Below are 23776 nucleotides of genomic sequence, written 5' to 3' on the forward strand. Positions count from 1 at the left end.
ACACATTTAACACTGTATTACAGTTACTGATCACTCCCTAGTATGATTTTACTAATATAATTAATAGTTTAACAACTACAATTCAGGCTACCACTACTACTACTGATTCTTGTACTACTGATTTGTTCAATTCTGTCTTAATGCAATACTCACGCCCATTTGCTGCTGAAATCCTTCCCCTTGTTCATACTTGTCCTAAAGTGATCCCCTCTTGGCGCAACTGCAGTGTAAGAGATTGGGGGACAAAATGGTTGTGCAATGATTTCCACTTCAGCCAAGACCAATATGAGACTTTGTCAGTATGAGTTAGCCAAATCAGGTGAATATCTTCCAATGTTACAATCTTTTTAGCAGAAACCTCTCATTTTACGATTCCTCTGTCAGAAAAGAAATACTACCAAGAAACACAGTAAATTCTGTACTAAACAGACTGTAAATCTGGAAGATCCACACTTGATTTAACAAACTGTGACTGCTGAAACTTCACAATAACTTTGGCTGAACTTATTTTTGCACAAAACTGTAATGGACTGTGATTGTTCTTCCCCACAGAGTTATGTTAAGGAGGGCCAGTATGGACAACAGGAATGATTCCAATGACCAGTTACACTTTAAGAGTACATATTAGTGTTATAGACAGACTAAAAAAATGTGAACCTGTCTTTCAATTATTGCCACCACAATGACTAACTGCTAACTGCTATAACATTGCCTCTATTCTTCTTCTAACTGTGGCAACCACTATTATTAACAATGGTTCTCTTAATAACGTTAATATTTCAATTATAATTGAAATAATTATATGTTATTAATTTTAAACCCACAAATTGCTGTTACAACAGTATGGCACAATGTACCTTAGCCCAAACTAGACTCTCTGTTTAGTGGATGACTCATCCCCCTTAACTCCCTCCCACCCTCATCCTCCAGCCCTTCTCGCCTGGTGGTTTGTTGTTTCAGGCCTCTCCTCTTCAACATGAGGGAAAAAGGTGTGCTTGTGCGCCCGGCTAACTGTTGAAACTTGCACTTGGAAAGCGTCTGGCGGCTCCCTCACTGCCACAGTGGAGCTGTGTTTACGAAATGGCAGATTCACGATGGTGGTGCCAGCAGCTTGGAGGGGATTTAGTCCGATCCCCTATTCAAGGGCAGTTGATTCAGTCTTGCATTTTAATCTTACAGCGTGAAAAGAACTGGAGTGAAAAGTAGTAAAATATACTTCTTTTTGTTTTAATCAAAGGTCTGTGTTTGGATTCCTACTCTCACCCAGTTTGTGTATGGAAATGCTGATGATGAGATTTGCTTTCATAGCATGTGTTATTTAGCTCCCATCCTTGTGGCTGACTAATGTTTAAGTACACCTGGCTGTTGGCTATGCTGTGCTGGTTTGTATGCCTTTACACCACTGCAAAGGAATGAGGGGGTTCGTTGGAAGTCTTGCCAGTTCTTTGAGGAGGCTGCGATTAAGACAAGATGGTGAAGCCACACACGTCCAAACACCTGGGAAACAGCTGCTGCTGCTGCTGCTGCTGAAGCAACGTTCAGGGACCAGTCCACTTCTGGTTAATAACCTTATCTCATCGCTGAGTCGTGTCAGATTAGAGAAAAAGCCACGTCTAATAAACCTGACCCTCTGGGATGTAAAGTGGGGTCTTGAGTGATAAACGATAAACTTAGCAGATTTTTAAAAGATTGTGCTGCTTGTTGCACAATGTGGTGATCTTTACAGGAATGACATTTTCAAACCTTTGTGTGGATGCATTGATGTATGATGAGCTGGTGATATCATGTAAGATGTGCATTAACAGATGTTAGACCAGAACAGTAAGCGCTACTTTTAGGAGTTGCAGCCATATTTGGACTTCAGCAGCTACATTGGAGCAGCTGTAAAAAGTCACTCGAAAATACTCTAGCTCCAACATTTGGTTGAGTACTTTGAAATCCAAGATGCATTTTTGTCTGGTGTACTTTTCTTGTTCCTGCAGATTATTAACTAAACATGACATGACATGACATGATATTAAGACTGCAGACATCCTTGAAAAGTTCAAGCAGTTAAAAAAACTTTGCCAGGTTTGGGTGTGACTGTGTCAGAATGAAAGGCCAGTGGCTTCTCTTGATGGAAAAATTGAAAGAATAGTTTAAAATTCTAGCAAATACACTTATTTGTTTTCTTACCAAAAATTAGGTGAGACGATGAGTTATAGTTCCAGTTTTATACGAGCCAGGCTATTTCTTGGCTGGGCACGCTACCTAAAATCACAAACTGACGCTTTTATACTTGAGGGAGGTAGACTTTGAGCTTTACACGTACCAGTAAGTTGATTATGTTATCTTTGGAGGGAGCTAGGTTAGCTGTTTCCAGTCTTTATGCTAAGCTAAATGAACTGGCTGCTGGCTGTAGCTTCATATTTATGATACAGACATCAGTGTTGAATCTTGTAACAAGAACACAAACAAATGTATCTCCCAAAATATCAAACTATTCCTTCAATTGTTAGAATAGTCCAGTCATTCTCAACTAGAAACTCACTATTTCCCTTTCTGCAACCACAAACATGCTGAATACAACAAGTTCATGGCTGTTTGACTGGAGTTGTCAATAGACATCATGTGGAATATCTCCTGCTGAAGTAGAACTGGGCCAGGCACATTGAGGGAAAACAGATCAAGACAAACTCAGATTGTGAATAGTGTAAGAGGATCCAACTGGGATTTTTCCTTGAGCTACCTTGGTCAAGGTCACATCATGGCTACTGTGGGAAGGAAATTTCTTTCCCTTTCAGAGTTTAGCAGCTGCTCTGGTGTATTCAATCCCTCTTCTCAACAATATATGGTCCCCTTTCTTGTCTGCAAGGTTTTACACTTCACTAAACTATGCATGTTACAATTAAGCGGGTGGATGTAATTCCCCTCCAAACACAGGCCAGAATGGTTTATTTACTCCTTTAGGAAAGTCTCTGAAATTGCTGCAACCAAAAAACAATTTGTGGCCTAACAAGCGACTGAGGCGTAGAAGGTTTCCACTTTTAAAAGACGTTGTGGATCCAGGAGTCTCCTGCCGAGTCTGCAGCCAGTGACAACCTTCACATTTCCAGCCAAGGGGTAGGGGGGCGGGGGGTAGAAAACACCGGCCAGATTGCAGAATAATTTCCTCTCTTTTATTCAAGTCCAGAGAAACGAGACAGGAAGTTGACTATTCCTTCAGACCACCAATGACTGGCAGACGGCTGATGGAGTCTGCTATCCCCTGGTCTCAGATCAGCGTCTGATCTCCATTTACGAATTCCATAGCAGTCAGAAACTGATTCAGGGTCAGCTCCTTGGGCCATCCCTGCCCTCCACACCCAAGAGACTGAACCAAGAAAATGAATTTAGCATGCCACGGCCTTATCTCATTGCCAGACACTCTGAATTTTGTAGCTAATTTGCCTTCATTACTGCCAGATGTGGCGACATGCAGACAGATGTTTATTATATTAAATAGCTACAGGCGGCTCAGAGAAATGATTATTCCTCTGTTGTGAAGCTCAGGAAATCTGCTAGGGGATTGGTGTCTGACTTGTACGACCACTGAGCTTGTTTCGACATTAGATATGCTTTGTCAGTACTAAAACACAGATTTTAAAAATGAGGTGACCCTGAGCTTTCGGTATGTGAGGTCACACTCACTTTGGGTCAGACTTCCCAACTGTTGACAGACAAAACCCGCAAGATTTGTGTTGTGTTGCGTTTACGGATGGTTTTCGCTCGTCCTGGCTGATGGCTTGGGTTTTCCTCTTATGTGACAAAACATTTCATCATTCGCGGATTATCTTCAAGCTTGGTGAGAATCTTTTGACCATATCGGATCACAGAAACAGCACTCGCTCGGTGCAAACACCAGCTGAGGCCAACTTTAGCTTGGAAACACTGAGCTGCAGAAATCCCACGGTCATATAATATGTTCACACGAGTTGCCATCAGTGTGAATCCCAGCACGGACTCCATAAAACCCCATCAGACCCCATCAGACCATCTCTTTTCAATCTCCAATCCAGCCACGGCTCTTTGTATGATTAAAAGCATATACAAGGGCTTTGCATCTTGCAGATGTTGCCATAAATCACCGCTTGGCCCTGCCTCTGCAACTGGCTGCCTGACAAATGTTCCACAATAACTGCGGCCCCCACCCCACCCTTCCAGTAAAAAAGGAAAAAAAAAGAAAAGGGGTAAAAGAGAAAGAAAAAAAGGGCTGGAATTTCTACCCGGCTGCTTGTAACTCTTTCAGGACTATTGTAAAGTCTCAGCCATGTCAGCACAGGTGGAAACCTGAGGGGTCATAAAACCAGAAAGAAAAAACCCTCCCACTCTGTGCTTTCTTTTTCCCAACAATGTCTTAAACTCCCCGCTGTCCAGCCCTCCACTGTGACTAATTCCACACAAATCTAAAGAGCTAAATCAGTCGGGCTGCCTGTGTGTCTGTGGACGGCAGTAACTGACACCCCCACGCCTGTAAAAGACGCAACCATAATGGCTGAGATGGAAAGCGGGCTGTGAATCACAGTCTCAGGGGCGTTCTAGAAAGATGCTCTCTCAAAGCTCCAATCTTCAACCCCATCCTGCTACTTTAAAAAGTTTTACACTGATAGTGACAAGAGGGAAAGCCAATTAGGGACAGCTGGAATTGGACAGTTGAAGTCACATTTTTGAGGGATTTGAGGGGTGGATGACAAAGTTTTATAGCACAACTGATACCAAGTTACCACCAACTCCAGAAGGAAATATCTGGCTCTTGAGTCACTAATTGCTCCAAAATGTTAACAAGCTTGTCACTAAATTTGTCTGTCTGCCATTTGGTTGGGTGTTGGGTGATAATTCTCTGAGTCTGTCAAATCAGCAAACTCTTTCACATTACACATAGTCATTTGACCCATTTTAGTGTAATAAGATTAAGACAAAACCTTTATACATATAAAAACATATATGGCTGAACTGTGTATGAAATGTTTGAAGATACATAAGAGATAAGATGGTAACTTTGTTTTATGAATGTAAAATTTGGTTAAAATAATGAGCTAAATTAATGACACTTCTTTTGTTTTTGGTGACATCACAGGGGGGAAAGACCTAAGAGGTCCTTGTTTTTGCATAATGGGATGGTCAAATGTCCCACTTAGTGACCTGCCCACCAGGATTTCTCGAGTGGTCTTGGTAGTAAAGCCAAATTTTTTGGGCTGGCTGAAAACTTCCATCTCCACCATTTCTGCATTTTGGGATACTTGGTTCTTCCAAGCTTCAGTTGACTTTGGCCAACCAACAGTTTAACTTCATCACTCAGTCAATCATTCACTCAGTGCAGCTTTAATAACATTTGTTGCAGTCTAATTAATTTGACTTACAGTATGCACTTATTCACAGTCAAGCTCAAACTGCTACGTCTCCACATTTCCAGACAGCGTTTGAGGTTTGGGATAGCGTCTATTTTGAAGGAGTGAGGTGTGAGGGCTTGAAGTGATGAGAGTGGAGATTTATGGGTGAGACACTGACAACAAAGCGCCAGGGGCTGAACTGCTTGCCTGCACCTGGGACACTTAACCATTCTTTGTTTTAGTTTTACAGCTTTACTTTAAAGTTTTACTTCATTATCTTTCAAATACTTACTTACTTCCAGTGTCTGGTACTTATTACTTACTTTAAAAGAAAAGGGAAATCTTGCACGGTGGTCAAGAACTACCTAAGAAGTTAAAACTTTGATGAGGTACACAAGACTTTAAAAAAAATGTTTACAGTGCTACCATATACACAGTGCAACATTCAGATATTATTTAAAATCAGTGAAATTGCCTGATTGCATGTGGTTCCAGTTTCAAACACACAAATAATCCCAAACAAATTGCCAATAAGGAGCTAATTGTTTTCTGTTAGTCAAACATTCGTCTAGGATGAGTCCAGGCTGGTAAAGACTTGACCCCCAGGGTTTGTTTTGTTTTTTTTAACGAGCCACAGAAGGAGAAAATTGAAGAAAGGTCACCTTGCAAGATTAGTTTAAACTCCAGGTGGTTTCCGCTCATCCTGTCAACACTACCTGACCCTCCAGTCTTGTTGCATTCCTTCACTGTATGCAAAGAGAGTTGTGACATGGTGGCTGGCATTGCTGGCAGCATGCAATTATCTTTCCAATTTGTTTGAGCCTGTTTGATCCACTTGACAGTGTCTGGGAAACCTTGTCTGGTTATGAGAATAAACATATATAGATATGCATGAAAACAGATCACTTGTTTTCACAATCTCTCTCCTCTCTTATTGGCTCTATGGAACCATATTGAGTTTTCTATCTAGTTGCTTTAACCTCTAAATAATTGTATCTGATTGACTCAACAGAGACAGAATGTTTGACCCTTTTTGACCCACTTTTACATGTGAGTGCAGTAATAACACCTTAAACACCTTTATTTTAGCCTGAAATGTTATGACTTTTCCCAACGTGATCCAAAATGTACAAACATTTAAATATTTCACAATTTTTGTACAGCTGATGCATATTTTTGTACAAACTGTAGAGTGTTCAGGGTTCAATTTGACACATTTCACATATAATAACATTCATTATGTTCTCCTGTTTAAGGTTTCATAGGACCATAATAATATAGTGTGTTTATGCCTGTTTCTCTCAATAAAAAATAGTGTAAAATCTCTCTATCTGCAAGATTTCAGGTTTGCTTCCCCATGACAGTGCCATCAGCCTCAGCTCTACTTTTCTGTTTAGTTATCATTAGCAAACGTCAGTATGTTAACACACTAAACTAAGATGGTGACAATAGTTAACGTTATGTATGCTAAACATCAGCATGTTAGCATTGTGATTGTCAGCATGTTATGTCAGTATGGTGGTGATGGTAGCTCAGGCACTGCTGTGTCTAAGTGTCAAAGAGCTACTGTGTCTGTAGACTGGTAATGGCAGCAGATGGTAAAACCTGTATTTAAAAGATTGCATAAATCTGTATTGATCCCTGTGGGGAAACTCTGTGTCACTGCTGCAGCAAACATGAAGAGCAAATAGAGAAACAGACTCCTACTTTAAAATGTACATTTCACAACTGCCAGATGTGTGAAGGCACATTTTAAAACTAGTCTAAATAAAGCTAGTCCCCCTCAATCATCAGTCTCCACCTGACCTTTGACCCCTTGGAGAATCAACACTTCAGACACTCCTGGGTCAAACACGCTGGTGCTGAGTGTGTGCTTGACTCTGGACTATGAGCCAAGAGACATACACTCAAACACGCAAACTCTCTCTGTTTGCGCTCGTTTTCGAACAATAAGTATTTTTTAAAGACCAATTAACTTTTTAATGCCAAAATTTGGTAGCAATAAAACAATGTTTGACACTTAAAACTCAATATCTGTTTTTATTTAAGGGCCTGGATTATTTTAACATGGAAGTAAAAATGTAGCTTTTCACAAAGGAATAAAGAAAGACTGCCACCTGCAGAAAGATAGAAAATTGGCTTTAGCTCACAGGATTTAAATTCTTTTATTTTTTGGAGCTCCCCTGCTGTGGGCCGCGCCCCCTGCCCACCAAACACCCCACCAAGTGCAGTTTTCAAAAGGCGTGAGTGATGTTGTCCGTGGGAATGATGGGAAAATCCTTGCGCTGACAACGAGCAAACAAACACTAAAGGTTTTTAATTTCAAGCCAAGCCTTCTGTCGACAGCTCGAACAAATGAAAGCAAAGGAAGGAATGAGGACGGGGGGAAACGGAGAAGAGAAAGACTAACATGACACAGTGCTAATCGAGCCTCTTTCTTTTAAAAAAAGAAGAAATATCTCTCCCCTTTGTTGATGCTGAGAGCTCTTTGTAGAGACCTAATCTGATAACAGGGTGTGAGTGTTTTCATAGGTTAACCTCGCCACTATTTATGGAGACCCAAAGCCGCCAAATTGTGTTTGTGAAACCTGCTGTGCTACATGGAGTCTCACTGAGGGGAGTAACACTTCCAAATAACAGTTTCATCTTGTACTGATTATTGGCCCACATTTCAATTGGATTTTCAATTGCTTCTTTGAGAAGAAAGTTTGGAGTGCCTCATTTTATATGTTGGCTGGAATGCCATAGCAATTAACTCATACTTTCTTCATGTTTGCCAATCATTAATGAGTACAATATGTCTCGTCCCTCCACATGTGATGAATCTTGTCTTGGCTTGATGGCTCGTGCTTTTTCCTCAAGTGGATCCAGAATCCAGACAGAAAAGAAAATAGTCCTGTTAAGTCAAGGCATTTTGTGTTTACCAGCCTCTTGGAAGCCAGATTTTGCATCTCTGACACCAAATTGAAGTAGAAAGACGTCTTTAATAAGCATTTCCAACTTGGTGTCTGACAATAAAAACAGCCAATACCGTCACACACTATGAACCCTGCGAGCGTGTCCTGGCAAGCACTGTTGTGCAAACAGCGCTGCTTTTTAGAACAACTGAGCTGTCGAATATTTATTGTTTGGTTTAGGTTTCAGTGAAAAATTACGACATCAGTCGGGAGCATAGGAGCTGCTCATTCAAGGGGGATTTCCCACCTTCCCTTCAGACCAGCGCTGTCTGAGCCTGATCAACTCACAGATCTGTCCGGAGAGACTGCATGCTGTGTTGATGGATAGCTCATCTCTTTGAATCTCAACAGTCATAAAAAAAGATTGTTTGACTGACATGGACGATTGAAAACAAAAGTGTTATTTTAGTTTGAAGCAGCTGATGTCTGGTGCAATAGTATTTTTATTGTCAGAGTTTTATTCTTATTGCGGTGGTGAAACCTCTGACACAACATCATGGGACACTAAATCTCTCCACTGGAACCAGACTGATGACATAGCTATTTATTTAAGGGCTTATCTTTTAGGAGGTTAAGTGTTTCTGTATTGTTGTCCAAAGATATTAAGATGAAGCGGTTATTATATCTGACCTTTAAAGCAATTTCCAACATATCTCATTACAGGCAAGGACAGCAGCATTTAAAAGGGTTTAATTTTACTAAAATATAAAAAATATATATATTTCAATGGAATTGCTGGTGTACATTGTACATTTGTGCAAATCTTTAATTTTAGGTACGATTTTTGTGAACTGATAATGTTTGAGGGACTACAGGTAGCTATTGTAGCTAATGCTGCATCATCCACTTTTATTTAACCTTCCTTTGCCGCTGTATAAACTGCTCCATAAAGTAGGCAAGAGGTTTGTAGACAATTACAAGACAGGAGTTAAGCTCTTCTTGTTTCATCACTGGCCAGGCTTAAAAATAGCTTGCTAATTAAGATGGTAGTGTGTTAGCAGTTAGCTCGCTGGCTAATGGCTAACCAATTAGCAAAGTAAATAGCCAAGTCACTTTTTCACTAAATTAAGGCACCACATATAGTATCAATCAAAAGTTTGACCCCCTAGCCCTCCTCATTTTTTATAAAATTATATTTATCCCAATAACATTGTAATAACATTATTTTAAGTCTGAAACTAAATGTTCTTAAAACAAAATACAGAAACAGTGAGATAGGATCATCAACACTCACACTCTTCAGTTGATGAGCTGTGGGATTTGTTACATCACTAAATTGAAAATATTCTTAATCGAAAGCAAATGCTAGTACTACAATTTTCTAACAGAGTGAAACCTCATATCAAAGCAGAACATCATAACTGATGGCCCCATATATCAGTCTAACTCTACTAAAGAAAAAAAAAACTGCTGAGAAATACAAAAATAATCATTCACAGGCTCAATATGTCATATGCTTGTGGGCCCACCCAGAAGAGTGACTGTAGCCATTTGTCTTTTTTCATAAGCTATTTTATCATCTGCTGTGTTGTGCTGAAAATGTACACACGTCCTCCCACACTGACTCAGCGCACTCCAGATGGGAAAACGGAGCCATCTTTCCTTTTTGCGTGAGGACGGGCATCGTTGCACTCTCTTCATAACAAAGATTTTCAAATGTTTTCCAGACTGGATGGCAGCAGCCGCTGTGTGGCGACTCCATAAGCGTCTTGGATAATGTCTTGGCACTGATGGTTCAGTTTCTGAAACATAAATAAGACTGCTTTAAGTGCTGCCCGGCAGGCAGGGGCCATTGCCGACCTCTATTCCTGCTATGGTGCCCGCTCCCTTGAGACAGGGGACATTCACATGCTCTTGTTTGTTAAAAATAGATGTGATGGTGTTAAAGTTTTTAAACTAAGCAGCTTTTTAAGCCCTGTAGCACTATGATATTCCTTAGATATCCCTGTCCTGCCCTGACTTAAAGTGTTTCTCGGGGGTAGTATATCTGATTTATGGGGCTATAAACTAAAATCAGAGAAAAGCATCAATAAAAAGGACCATCTGATATATGTGTATGATTACACACTATGAAAGAGACACTGAAATGAATGATGATTTTAAAGGAGCTAAAGGGGGTCAAAATGTAAATATTGTATAAGAAAGATTGAAAGTCAAGGTATAGGTGGGAAAAGGAAAGACAGAAAGAAAGAAGAAGAAGAAGGAGGAGGAGAGAAGGCCTGCAGAGGCTCTGTCTATCCTGGCCTGAATTACTATCATTATTGTAATGACTCTGTAATGTTTTCTTTCCTGGACCAGTAATTGTTACCAAGCCGCTGTTCAGAGGTGCAGGTGGACAAATTGCTGCCGAGCATTACTTTCCATGATAGCAAGGAAAACATAATCATTTCCACCATTCAGGCCTCAAACAGGACTTTTTTTTCCTCTCTGAATTGAACTGTTGGCATTTGTTAGTGTTTTTCTCACCAAACATCAGTTATATTTTATACTTCTAAGGATAAAAGAAAATAAAGAAATCAGTTTAAGTGTCCTGTTGAGACTTATTCTACTTGAAACGGGTTCTAGGCACCTTTTTTTTTACGATTGTATTCTAACATTTTATCGTAGAAGTCTGAATATATGTGTAGTCTGAAAGCTCTTTTTCTAAAATCTATTACTGGATCAGTAAAGATCTTCTAAATATGGAAAAAAATGCAGACTTTTCCTGACATTGGACCATTTTCCCCTTTCTCCAGCCCTCAGTGAGCCAGAGTTGTGTTGTATCCGCATGTATTGACCCTTTTAAACTTCCACGGTCCATATAACCCATATGAACCCCCGCCCACCACCACCTGCGGCAAACTGTCCATGACTCTTAAAACCAGCCAGATGTTGCTTTTAGTCTAGAATTCGGCTAGACGGCCTCATGACAACGACTTGCAGGATTGATGCAAATTAGCTTGCTGCTGTGAGAGGATTTTTTTAGTGCTAGATAAGAGATTGGTTTGTATTTCATTGTCTAATCTATGAACTAATTATATCCAATTAAACTAATCTAATTAATACAATAATGAAGACAAAAAAGCTAGTCTTTGTTTTGCTGGGAACAGTATAGAGGTTTGCTTTGGAAACACTATGATTTGATAAAGTGTTACTTTCTCTTAGCACACCTCTACTTTAGTCAGTGTTTTCCTACATTTCCCAGAATGCTGTACAGCTACACCCCCAGGAGAGAACATGTCTTGACTTGTTGCTTTAGCACTTTTTAGGAGTAGGAGGAGAAAATCACAGTAGATGCACTAGACTAGACACATCAGTAGAACAAAACTTAAGTTATTGCTCACTCAGAACTCCACCTGCTTTATAGTTTCATTGCATTTTGGGCTGTTACTGTACAAATTGGTCTCTGTATCTCTTCTGCAGTGGATTTCTCACTGTATGATTGCTGAACAGTAAAAAAAAAATGGTGGGTAACTTGACATTAAATGCTGACATTTTAGAGATTTTCTTTTATCAAGCACAAGTTTGTAGAAATGTCTGGATATCACTTTGCATACATATTAAAATGCATTGAAAAACTAACTTTATACCAGGCTGCATAAAAAGGAAATTCTGTTATTTGTGTTATATGTATAAAAACTGGCTGTAAAGATTCAACCAGCCTCATTTATACAGCAAAAAACAAACCCATATACTCATAAGCTATTAACCTTGTGTTGGCATATTTGTCTATAACAGACAAATTCACTTAGAAAAATATTAAATCTGCATTACTGATTTTTTTTTTTTGCAAGCTGTAAACACAACACTGACAAACAGTATTATCACTTTATAAAGTTGATATGGTAAATAGTTAACAGGTAATTTTGTACACACTGTGTCAATACAAAGCAACATTAATATTTATTTGGAGTTGTGTTTCTGGCCACCGACAACTATGAGTCTAATATTCACTCTCCTTTCAGCTCTGTTTTGTCTACACCAACTCCCAAAAGGGTTTTATCTCACTCTTTAGCCACTAAATGATCAGTTACTGTATGTTCACCACCAGTAACTGCTAATTGCTAACTTTGTCTGCTGTTTGGTACTGAACTTTTTCACCGAAAGCTGTTGCATACTTAGGCTGAAAATTATGGTAATTCATGTTGAAAGCAAACCAAAACAGTTACGTTGTGGGCCTTCAAACCTAAACAGTAGCAGATGACACTAAGACGCTCTGGGGAGCTTAGGGGAACTCCAGAATTGGGTAATAACTCACCATCTACCGTCTTCTGAGCCGGTAAGTTGACACCTTTCACATTACACATGGTCATTTGAACTATTATGAATGTAAAAAATATTGGATGGTGCAGATTTCACCAAAGCTATTTTACTTGCCAGTAGGCCATAAACAAACAGATGTGACTGAATTCATAGTATAATTTTAAGAACTCTATAGGACATTGTTAAGTAATAAAAGTGTGTGCTACAAACCACAATGTGAATCCATTCATGACATTTCCATAAAAATGTTCAAGGTACACAGCCAATAGTTATAGAAAGCAAGTCCAAGTATTTACATAGAATAAATGCAGTGGATACAAAACAAAACCTTCTCCAAAGAATATGCTGCATGCTGCATTCCAGTTTCAGACATAAGTGTCACAGAAACATTTTTTCTTTCTTTCTTTTTCCCACCAGCATCTTTCTTTTCAGTCCCAGATGGTCCTTTGCTGAGTTCTTTAAAGTCCTTGCAGGCAAACATACATCAAAAGGCGAATTCCACGTCTTTGAAAGTGTTGTAATTACCAGTGTGAAAGCAGCGCATATGTGGCGCACACTGCATCAATCATACAGTAACACCTGATTTTAATCACCTCACCATGACTGCAGTGATCGTTTTGACACCCACAAAATAGCTGAGAGCTAAGTGCTTGAAAGAGGAGAAGTGGGATATTAAAACTGTAATTTTGTGCTTTCAGGGAACAAGCACAGTGACAGCCACCAGCTGTCATTGTTTTTATGAAATGAGAAAACACCCTCACGCAACTGTATTGTCATAATTAGTCCCCAGCATTATGAAAACATGTCTTCATTCAATACCACAGTCCACAAATAAAAAACATAAAAAATTTCAAAATTTTGGTGACAAAGGGACAAAGCTTTAGGGGAGATGTTCTGCATTCTCAGACATGACCACAATCAAATGTTTTTCTACAACTGGTAATCTGATAAATATTCTGTTTTTACACTACACTTCCCAGAAATGAACTGTCAATCAAACAGTACTGTTATGCTTTCTTGAGTTCCTGCAGATGGTGCTATTTCCCTTGTATGTTCTTCCATACTGGCTATCACTGCTAATGCCAACTAGCCAAGCAGTTACATCCAGAAATAACAAGCCACCAGGCAGTGGTTTAAGTACAAAAAATCCACTATGTTCTCCAATTAATCACTAACTTTATCTGCCCTCCATTTAGTGCAGGGTAGGTAGTGTATGTCAGGGTTTTACAGCTTTTCTTTGCGAAAAACAAAACAGAAAAGGTGTGGACCATGAAACAAAAACAATGGGTTGAAAGATGCTAAAATAGTGACCATTTTCACATCATACAACCATGCCATCCATTGCCAAAAGAAAATATTTTTAAACTAATGGCTGGAATTGATACATAGAATAATTTTGGATTATTTGTTACACTTTTAAGCATGTATTCTTAGTTTTTCAGCTGTGTCTTTGTAATGACTTTCTAACAGTAAAAGTCTTTTTGGGCCAGTGGTTATCAAATGACTTGCAATTCCAGATGTGGCCACTGCACCACATTTGACATACACATTGACATTTTTTTAAATTGCTAACCACCCAGTTTCACCTCATGCTATGTGAAATGAAAACACGTCAAATGATTCACCACCTGTGCGATACAATAAAGCAACCAGACAGGGAACCGAAAAACTTTCATGAACTGTCATTTTAACTCTCAATATCTGGATTTTCATCCTGTATGACGTTTTGAAAGGGCTTTTCTTGGTGTTAGCATGGATTTGACATGCATTTTTGCAGGGCATCATTCACATATGTTATTATGTAGCCCCTGGCTTATTGTCTTTGGCCCTCGCCCACCTCAGTGTAAGTCACAGAGCCTCACCAAGCTGTATTGGAGAGACATGTTTCTGGTCAATGACTCATGCAGCATGTTGAACCATGTGAAACCGCAGCTCTGTGCCCGTGTGTTAGTCTGCCAGAAGGCCTACAGTACTGTCGGAGCGTGCCTTACAAGCCGTTTCCATGCTCTCTCAGCGAGTAAACTTGCAAACAGCTGCGTTTTCCATCAGAAGTGGTTTCTGAAGATGTGTTTTTTTCCCCTGTATTCTTGATGGGGGGAGAGGGGAATGACAGGGGGTTTGGGAGGCAGGACCGCAGATAAAAGTGAGACGTGCCTCGCACTCAACGGTACAATCTATGCACATGTTTGTTAGTAAGAAAAGTCTTGAATCATGCAGACTAAGATTTACTGCTGACTTGAAGAAGGTCAGCGTGGCCTGTGGGGCAAAACTAATCAGAGTGTTTTCTTAACTAATGAACTGTGGGATGAGTCACTTAAACTCACATTAAAGGAATTACTTTTTGTTAGTAAGAAATGTTATGTCTCGTTCAGACTCAGACAAAAATGTGTGCACTTTGTTAACTTAATGCAGTGAAAATCCTTCATGATCTCTGAGCATCACTGCACTTTCTCCTCACTTTGTGTTTCTACTGTATAACAAATCCAAAAGTATGTAAACAGAGAATTTAATTAGTATTTATGTTGTATTACTGTTGTCAGTTCCTGAGGTTAATTCACATCTTAATAAATTAGATTAAGCCCAGTGTAAAGTGAAGTGTTTCCCAGAAGTCTTCTTTTGTGGACCAGGAAGCAGCATCAGAGCGACCTCTAGTGGTTCCACATGCATTTTTATGCAAACTCTGCTCTGATTGTGATCATTTAAATCATTCAGTTTTGTTTGGCATGCCATGCATTTTGTTCAGTGCAAAATACACCAACTTAAACTATAACTTATCAAACTAAAACTATTACTGTTTACTGATCAGTAAGTCCAACAGAAGTGTACTTGATGCATGGCTGTCATTAGTGGAAGTTTTAGAGGTAGTTGAATCCTCTCAGGGGAAATCAAAACATTCACTCCTTTCTCATCAGCTGAGTTGCCCTTGAGCAAGACAATTAAATCATGGCTGGATTAGTCTGTTAAGAGAATCTGAGGCAAAAATTAGTTGTTGGGTCCCCTTTTAACCCCTCCTTCCCCCCTCTCTATGTGTACTGTGCACCATGTTTATATGGTGAAGTACTACATGGCTCCAAGTTTACTATGTGGTAATATGATGAAACACTAATTTATGTAGGAATCTAGAAATATGCAACAAATTACACACAAGAATTCTATTGATTTCACACACAAAAAAAAAACTTCTAACTAGACTATTAAATTAATAGATGATTGAAAGAAAGTCATATTTTATTGCAGATTTGCTGCAGTCAGATTTTAAAAATCCTTGATTGGCTGTGGAATATATGAGCAACTAAGACCATTACTTCTGTCAGATGTATTAGGAGACCATTTTTGTAGAAAACAGAAACGTGTTTGTTGGAGGTGTACCCGACTAATTGGACATGCATGTGTGTGGTGAATTTGATCACCTTATAATGAAAAGTAGTCTGACATCTTAGCAAGCCCACTGCCTTTGTCATGTTTTTTAAATGAATCTCTTCACTTTTATTTTTCTGTTTACTTAAGCCATCAAAGTTCACTTGCATATTAATGTGTTTCTCCTCCACGCGTACATAAGATAACTAGAGTGTGCACAGGTCATATTCTGCATGTATTTTCTTGAAGTTTACTCTTTAATTGCCTGCTTGCCTGAACCGTTAGCTGATCAATAGCAGCGTGTGCGGTGTTAAAAGCTGGATCGTGGGCAGATTCTGCCTCACCCGGCCGTGACTAATGAGTGTGATGTGCAGTGAAGATACAGGGTCAGAGCCATCCGCACCCTGCTGAATAATGAACCTCATGCTGAGGTAGAGGGAGCGCAGGTTAACTCAGGGAAATGATAATTAGACAGAGTGGTATTGGGATTCAACATGTGTGTTCTCATTTAGATTTTAAAGTTCTGCTTTGATGATCAATGGCAGCACCATGAAAATTATTTGTTAATGTTCCTCAAATTAAAGTTCTTCTCAAAGCCTAATCCCTTCCATTGCTGCATGAATCAAATATTGTATGTTTTGATCAAAATCTCTAACCTGATTAAAGACCATGTGACCTTGGTTTATAACCCATCTCGCTGGAATTGGAGAGTTTCAACCTAAATTCTACCAATCTGGTTTTGACTGAAGAAAACCATTTGTGGATACTATTTTTTTTTGCTCAAGGACACCCTGGCTGTTTCACAAATCAAACCCTTGACCTTCCAGTTCCAGGAGAGTAGGCCTATCTCTCGCCACAAGCCCACTCTGCTGTCCCAGTTCTTATCTACTATGTCAGAGATGGGCAAGTGTCAGCAAAAAGACGTCAATCCTCTTCTCACATGGGTCCTCAGTGAAGACATGGTAATCCCCCTGGTTGTGGATGTTCAGGTTGAGCTGCTCTGCCGCTGCCGGAGCTCAACCACACAGCCGTGACAAAGCCGCCAGATTGGAGGACAGTTATCTGGACTCGCTACGCAGGAGACGAGACGAGAGGTCAAACTAAATTGGCTCACCAGAGAGAGGAGTCCACCCTTCAGGCAATCTCCTGCTCCTCCCTTCAATGAATTGGAAGTCCCACCGGCTGCCTGCTCGGCTGTAAGAGGGTAGACGCATCTTGCAAATGGGGCAAAACAGGAGAACGAGGTGATCCAGCGACGTCCTTGGAGTTTCAAATGACAAAGAATTCAACGGCAGGATAGATTTTAGTTTTCATGAGAGTTCAGACCTTGCCTGTTTGGACAATGAATACAAAAGGTTTGGTCCTTCTCCACAGTGTTGCATTAAAGAATCTCATCTGCAAAAGCTGTAACTGTTGATTGGCATATGTTGAAGGGTTTATATCTGAGATTATTTGCAGACAGAACCACATTTTAAGTAATTCTCAAGACTCTGACTAACATTTAGAAAGATATCTGAAAGGTAAACCCGTCATCTTCTTAAATGCAACTTGATTAGCTTGTCATTGGTTTGTATTACTCAACAACTTCCTTTAAAGTATGGAACTGAATGGCTGATTCTTATGACAAAAGCTATGGGTTTTCCATCCAATCTATGCCAATACAAGTTCAAAGCTCTTTTCCTAAAACTGCACAAATCAATATTTTTATTTATACAGTGGGAAAAGGTGTGTTTATGCAATGTGAAAGGTGACTAAACCACATACATAGAATTACCCCAAATTTCCCTTTCATATCAACTTGTTATGGTAATAATATGTCAGAAGAAAGTCTTCATCTTGTACAGCAGTGGTTCTCAAAATGGGATCCAGGGGTCCATGAGGGGGTTCCAGGGTGTACCAAAAGGGGGAACAATTTATTTTCACCCTAATTTTTTTCAATTTGGTCATAGGTCTTATTTACTTTCTGTAATTAAACATTTAAAAGCAAAATTCTTATCAGACGGGGAACCCTGTGACAAAATCTTATCAACTTGGGGTCTGTGGTCTAATTTGTGTCAGTTTAGGAGTCCTTGGTGGGAAAAAAGTTTAAGAACCACCATTGTACTGTGCGTGCCAGCAGTAAGAGTAGTACGAGATGTGGAGGCTTTTACTGAGACTAAGGAAACCAAATTACATCATGGCTCATCAGTCACAAATTCACCCAGAAGCAAAGATAGATACTGGATTAATTGGATTATTGCACATACCCATTAATTATGTGCTCTGCTCTTTTCTCTCCAGTTTTCTTCTCTTCAGGTTAAACTTGTTGTATTCTGGTGTGCTCTTCAATTTCCTAATGTTTTTTTCTTTTCTATTCTGTTATCTTGTTCAATTTTCCCCCCTCTTTTAGTTCCATTATATATAATCTGTTTCCCTTTATTTGTTCCTCTTTATGTCTGGTGGTTTGAATTATCCTCTTTTCTTTCTTATTTCTCAGCTTACAGTTTAGTTAACAGAGTTCCCAAAATCATTTTCGACAAATACATGTCTGAAAATATTTGTCAAGGTTAGTGGAGCCGGCTGTAAGGATTTATTAATGAGCCTGTGGCTTTAGGGAAAGTTAATAAAAGGGTGAAAAAAGCCCTGCTCTTACCCCAGGACATTGTCCAGTGGTTGTTATGTTAATCACTCAGGCCTAATTAATACCATGCATATTATTAGTAAAATGAAGATTGAAATGCCAGCATGTGTTAATTACTATTCAAAAAGTCATCTACATTTTTGCATTGAATGTTAACAGTCTGCCAGCACTAATTTACTTGAACCCTTCTCCTCTGTGCCGGAAAATGAGTAAATGGCATACTGCCTACGTTTTTAGAAATAACAGGGGTAATTTGGTGATAAGTGAAATTTAAAATGTCACCTGATACAATAGCTACTTTCGCTTCACCTGACAAAAAGTCAAGAAGTGACTGTGAAAGACCTTGTATGTGTGCTGTCCAGCAAAACCTATACTTAACTCTCATACAGGATGTTTAGCTGTATCAAGATGATCTACTGCATGTGAGTGTGTGTGGTTGTGTGTGTTTCAAGGGGATTTCCCGATATAATCTCCAGTCCTTTCATTTCTAATAAACCTCATTCAGTGTGCCACTAATCCCTCGACTTATTGTTGTTTTTGAGACGACGTGGGAAAAGGAAAAGGGCACTTAACTCACTCACCAGCTCCTTCCTTTTCTATTTGACTTTAAATGACTGAAAACATGACCAGCCACACATGACAAGATTGTCATCCGCCAGGCTTTCAGGTGCCACAATACGCCACAAAAGAAACTTGAAATCTCAGGATATCAAAATAAACATGTATCTTGACTTAGGCAAACTTTGATAACCCACTCGGTTAATTTTCAATATAATAGATTTCTTGAAATGAAAACGTAATAAATCACTCATTCACATAATTATTGACTATTAAAACATAAACCTGCATACATACAGTGGATGGAGAAGTTCTATTGATTGGATTGTCCAGTATCTCAACTAAAACCATGTGTTTATGAAGGAGAATGAGGTATGGTGTTAAGTATTGTTGGTCATATGTCAAAGCTATTCCTATCACTATATAGTACCACATAGAAAAGATGTCCTTACTTTTATGCAGTACAAGTCAACTGCCTAAGTAGTCTCATTATGCCACCATTAAACGCATCATTAAAAGTGCACTAAATGTCACAATGCAGCACAGACAATAGTCTAGTTCCGCTTACTGCATCTCTGTTAATAATTAAATGTAAATGGAATTAAATCAGAGAATAGGTGCAGACTGACTTGAACTTCATTTGTGAGGGTGGAGGCTTACTTGTCCAGTTCATCTACAGTATAGCCTATATGACAAAAAATGCTTCCTCGCTCAACTATAGTGGCATGCAGTGAGATCTCTGTCAACATGATGGAGAAGAAGTGAATGGATTTCATTTGTGGTTCTCACAGCATTGAAAAATTACATTTGAAGCTTCCACAGGAGGATTTCTTTACAGAAACTGCCATAAAACAATTCACAGAACACACTGCCAGCAGTTTTCCAAGTAATTATTTCTTTAGTTGAAAGTAGCTCCAAGGAAAACTGTCAATGAGGTCTGTGGAATAAGTGAGAAAATCTAATTTTCTTAGTAATTTAGGTCAGCCGACCATTAATTCAAGTTACAGATGGGCATAGTTTGAGAGAGATTTGAGAGAGAGGCCAAAGAGTTGTGTTCAAATTACATAAAAGTAAGTAATACAAAGATGGGCTCTGCCAATTTTAAACACCTCCTTAATTAATCCTCAACTCGCACACATAATTAATTGATTTGCATGCCCACCCCCCCCCACAGTGGTCTCAAACAGAGCTTCCCTGCTGGGGAAGTTAATTGTCAGGTTAGACGGTTCGCCTTCAGAGGGTTTGTGCTGTGAATTATAATGATTCCAACTTTTTCTTCCATCGCTAGTGTTTACAACTTAATGAATTATATTACTTTCCAAAGTAGCACATACACTATTAATCACAACAGCTGCTTTCTGTTGGCAGTAGTGGACACTCATCTGTCATCTATAGATATGAATAATAAAGTAGAAACAGTGATGATTTTATCATGCAAATTGGGACATTTTCATAATTCATCTCATTTCATTTAGCTAAATTCATATATAAAGTTATGAATAAGGCTACTACTACAGTGTGCACCCCTTGTAATGATAGTAATAGTTATAAACTAAAGATATAGAATACCTTGACATTTTGGACAATTTGATGCTGCTTAGCTTAGTTTAGCAAAGACTTGGAGTTACGTCTCAATCCCCTGAAACCAGAAGTTGTTGATTTTAGACTTTGGTTTGTGTATGAATTAAACAAAGAAGATAAACGTGAACATATGTAGGTAGTAGGTGTATTTTGTTACCCTACTACACAGTCAGGCATGTTGTTTCCCCAGTTTACAGTTTTTGCACAAGCTGACAGGCTGCTAGTGGTACAGATATGAGTGGTATCAATCTTTTCATGTAATTCATGGTAATTTAGCAAATAAGCATTTTTCCTAAAATGTCAAACAGCTAATACTGATAATGTTGCTACTTTCTCCAACTACTGCTATTACGGGACTAAATTTGCAGTATAAATACCATACTGTGCTACAACATTAATGTTTTGTTCATTTCATGTCATATTATTATATCTATTCTTCTTGTATCTGAGATTCACATGGCCATCTTTAGATCTGCACCCTTGTCCTCAATCAGCTGAATATGATTGTTCTCCTCAGGCTAAAGAGCAGCCCTGGACTCAATATATTTTCTTTGTTCAAGTGTTTCCCCAGAGTGCCAGAGATGGGACAGAAAAAAAAACGGCCAAAGGATGCCATATTGTCCAGTTTTTCCTCAGGTCTCTCCTCTTCGTCTTTCTTTCAGTCACATTCATCACAAGTTCATCCAAGGCCTTGAGAAGCAACTGTGCGTGCCAAAAAAAGAAGGAAAAAATTGTCATCACACATTTTTCTGAAAAGACGTGCAGAAACACAAGGCCAGTATTACCAATAACGCAGTATGTTTCCCATTCACAGCTAAATAATTCAGCAGTCTCACATTATCAACTAGACCCCCATGGAGAGCAGGCACCTTAAAACTTCACAAAGGCAAGTGGGTGTCCTTACTCTTCGTCGTCTCTCCACGGTACAACTAAATTTGGCATTATTCTAATTAATGAGATGAGTTCATTAGTGTTCTTGGGGTTAATGTGTTGTCTTACAGCAGATTAGTGAAGGGATTTCAGTGTTGCTGGAGCATCCTAATTAGATCACAGTGGGTGCAGCCTGCTTAAATAGATGGAATAATGAAAGTTGTCACTCTTCTCAGTGGCAACTTGATTACTGCGCTGTACCTCGCCTGATAAAAAAAGGCCCACCATTCACCTGGAACAGGTCTAAATGAAATTAATGTGATTATATGTATCAATAAAATAGTACCAGCACTTTCTTTTCAAGTTTGGATTGGACTCACATGTCCTGATGATGAGGATTAATGGGCCAAAAGTGCCATCTACAGGACTGAGATAAAACTGCAGTCATGACTGAGAGTTGGAGGTTAGTTACTATACAACACCAGAAAACAAATTGAAATCAATATAGTTGTTGTTGAGAGTAAACTGCTATAACTATATTCACTCTTTGTTTGTGCATGTTATAATTACATTTTTCCAGCTACATGTTTTTAGCAACTATCTGTATACTGCTGCATAAAAACCTTATTTTACATTAAAGCAGCTTTAATCAATATTTTTGAATTAACCATTGATCATATCATATGGAAGGTGGCGCTTACAGTGAAGAACCCCCAGAGAACTGTCTCCACAATTCATTACCCGCCAGCTCTACGTTAGCATCTTTTAGCTCAACCCTCAGGTTTGCTGTATTGGTTTAGTCTCATGTACCACCCTCACCAACTTTGTTTTCAGGCTCAGTTGTTTTTGTCAAATAAACAAACTGACTGTAATGCTACTTTCCTCGCAACAAATGACTAAAAGGCAAAGTTAGCAACTAACGCTGTTGAATATAGAGGTGCCTTTAGTTGCTAAAAAGCCGGATATATCCCTCCGCAGTTGGTGGGGAGTAAAACAGAGCTAAAATCGGTTAAAACTGGATATATATTAGCTATATTGAATTAAACACAACTGTACATGAATGCTTTCATTGTTCTGTGTCTGCTGCTTAGGTTAGCAAATACTTGCTAACACATTTGCCAAAATGATTTTATAAATGTATGTGTTTAAAGCTTGTTGTGCTGCCCCAAAGTGGTAAAAACGATGAATTAATATAGGTTTTCAAATGACTGTTTCCCAGACATACTTCTCCATATTTAAAATAAAAAACAGAATAGCAAATTAAACTGCCAGTGCCATAGATAAGAGTTTTTAAAAATCTACAGGGAGTTATCATGCCGCAATTAAAAATCTGTCAATTTGTTCATTTCAGTATTCGGGGTCAAATTTTTGCGAGCTACTGAATTTAATATTATTTGTAATCCTGACTACAACCCTGAACTCAGTGTGAGAACATGAAATAAGTCAGTTAATAAATTCACAACCTTGTTTGGCATGTATAACTGTATCAAATGTGTTTAATAGCTAGCATTTGATATGTGGACAATTCCACTTGTAATTCTATTGTTTTGTATGATTTCTTTATTTAGCCTACTTGGGTGTATGACATTGCACAAATCCAAATATAATTTTCTCTCTTTTGTCTTCCTGTGTTTGCCTCGCATTAATCCCACTTTCATCATTTTCTCTAAGCTTCTGAAATTAAGCTAATCTTCTTTGCTCGTCCCATCCCACCCACTCTCCTTGTTGTTCGAGCCCACGCTCATCTCATGTTTTTTGTAGTGTTTTCTAAGTGGAGAATGTCGAGATAAGTGGAATATTACGCTCTGGCAACAGACACCCTAAATGACTTTGTGATTATGATGCAGAGGGTGTTGTCTTGGAGATAGCGGGGAGAGGAGGAGGAGATGGAGGAGGAAAAGGGGGGATTATGAGGCTAATTCCCTTATAACTTTTTTCCTCATTAATCTCTGTGGAGGGATACGAGATTCTTTAAATGCTAATGTCCAATAAAGATGTCAGCAATGACATTTTACAGGGGCATCACAGATGTGAACGAAGTTGACTGCATTGTTGTGGAGGAACTTTTCCTGCTTTACTCATGGTACTTGTCTCACATGTTAATTGGAAGAATCCTCTCATGGGATTAGACATTAATACATTATAATCAGCAATGGGCTTCTTTGCGCTTCTTTGTCAAGTCATAAATTCAAACTTTTTGTGCCAAGGTCGAACGTAATAACCCTTTGTGTCCTCAAAAATAA

The 23776-nt window shown here is 39.0% G+C and overlaps 1 protein-coding gene across 1 annotated transcript in view; it reads right to left on the minus strand.

Annotated features, from left to right (window-relative positions):
- Window positions 1-23776, minus strand: part of LOC128353349 (DENN domain-containing protein 11-like) — a 252134-nt gene that overhangs the window by 117783 nt on the left and 110575 nt on the right. The gene's annotated exons all lie outside the window — the stretch shown is intronic.

Source organism: Scomber japonicus, chromosome 23, assembly GCF_027409825.1.
Source record: "Scomber japonicus isolate fScoJap1 chromosome 23, fScoJap1.pri, whole genome shotgun sequence".
NCBI lineage: Eukaryota > Metazoa > Chordata > Actinopteri > Scombriformes > Scombridae > Scomber > Scomber japonicus.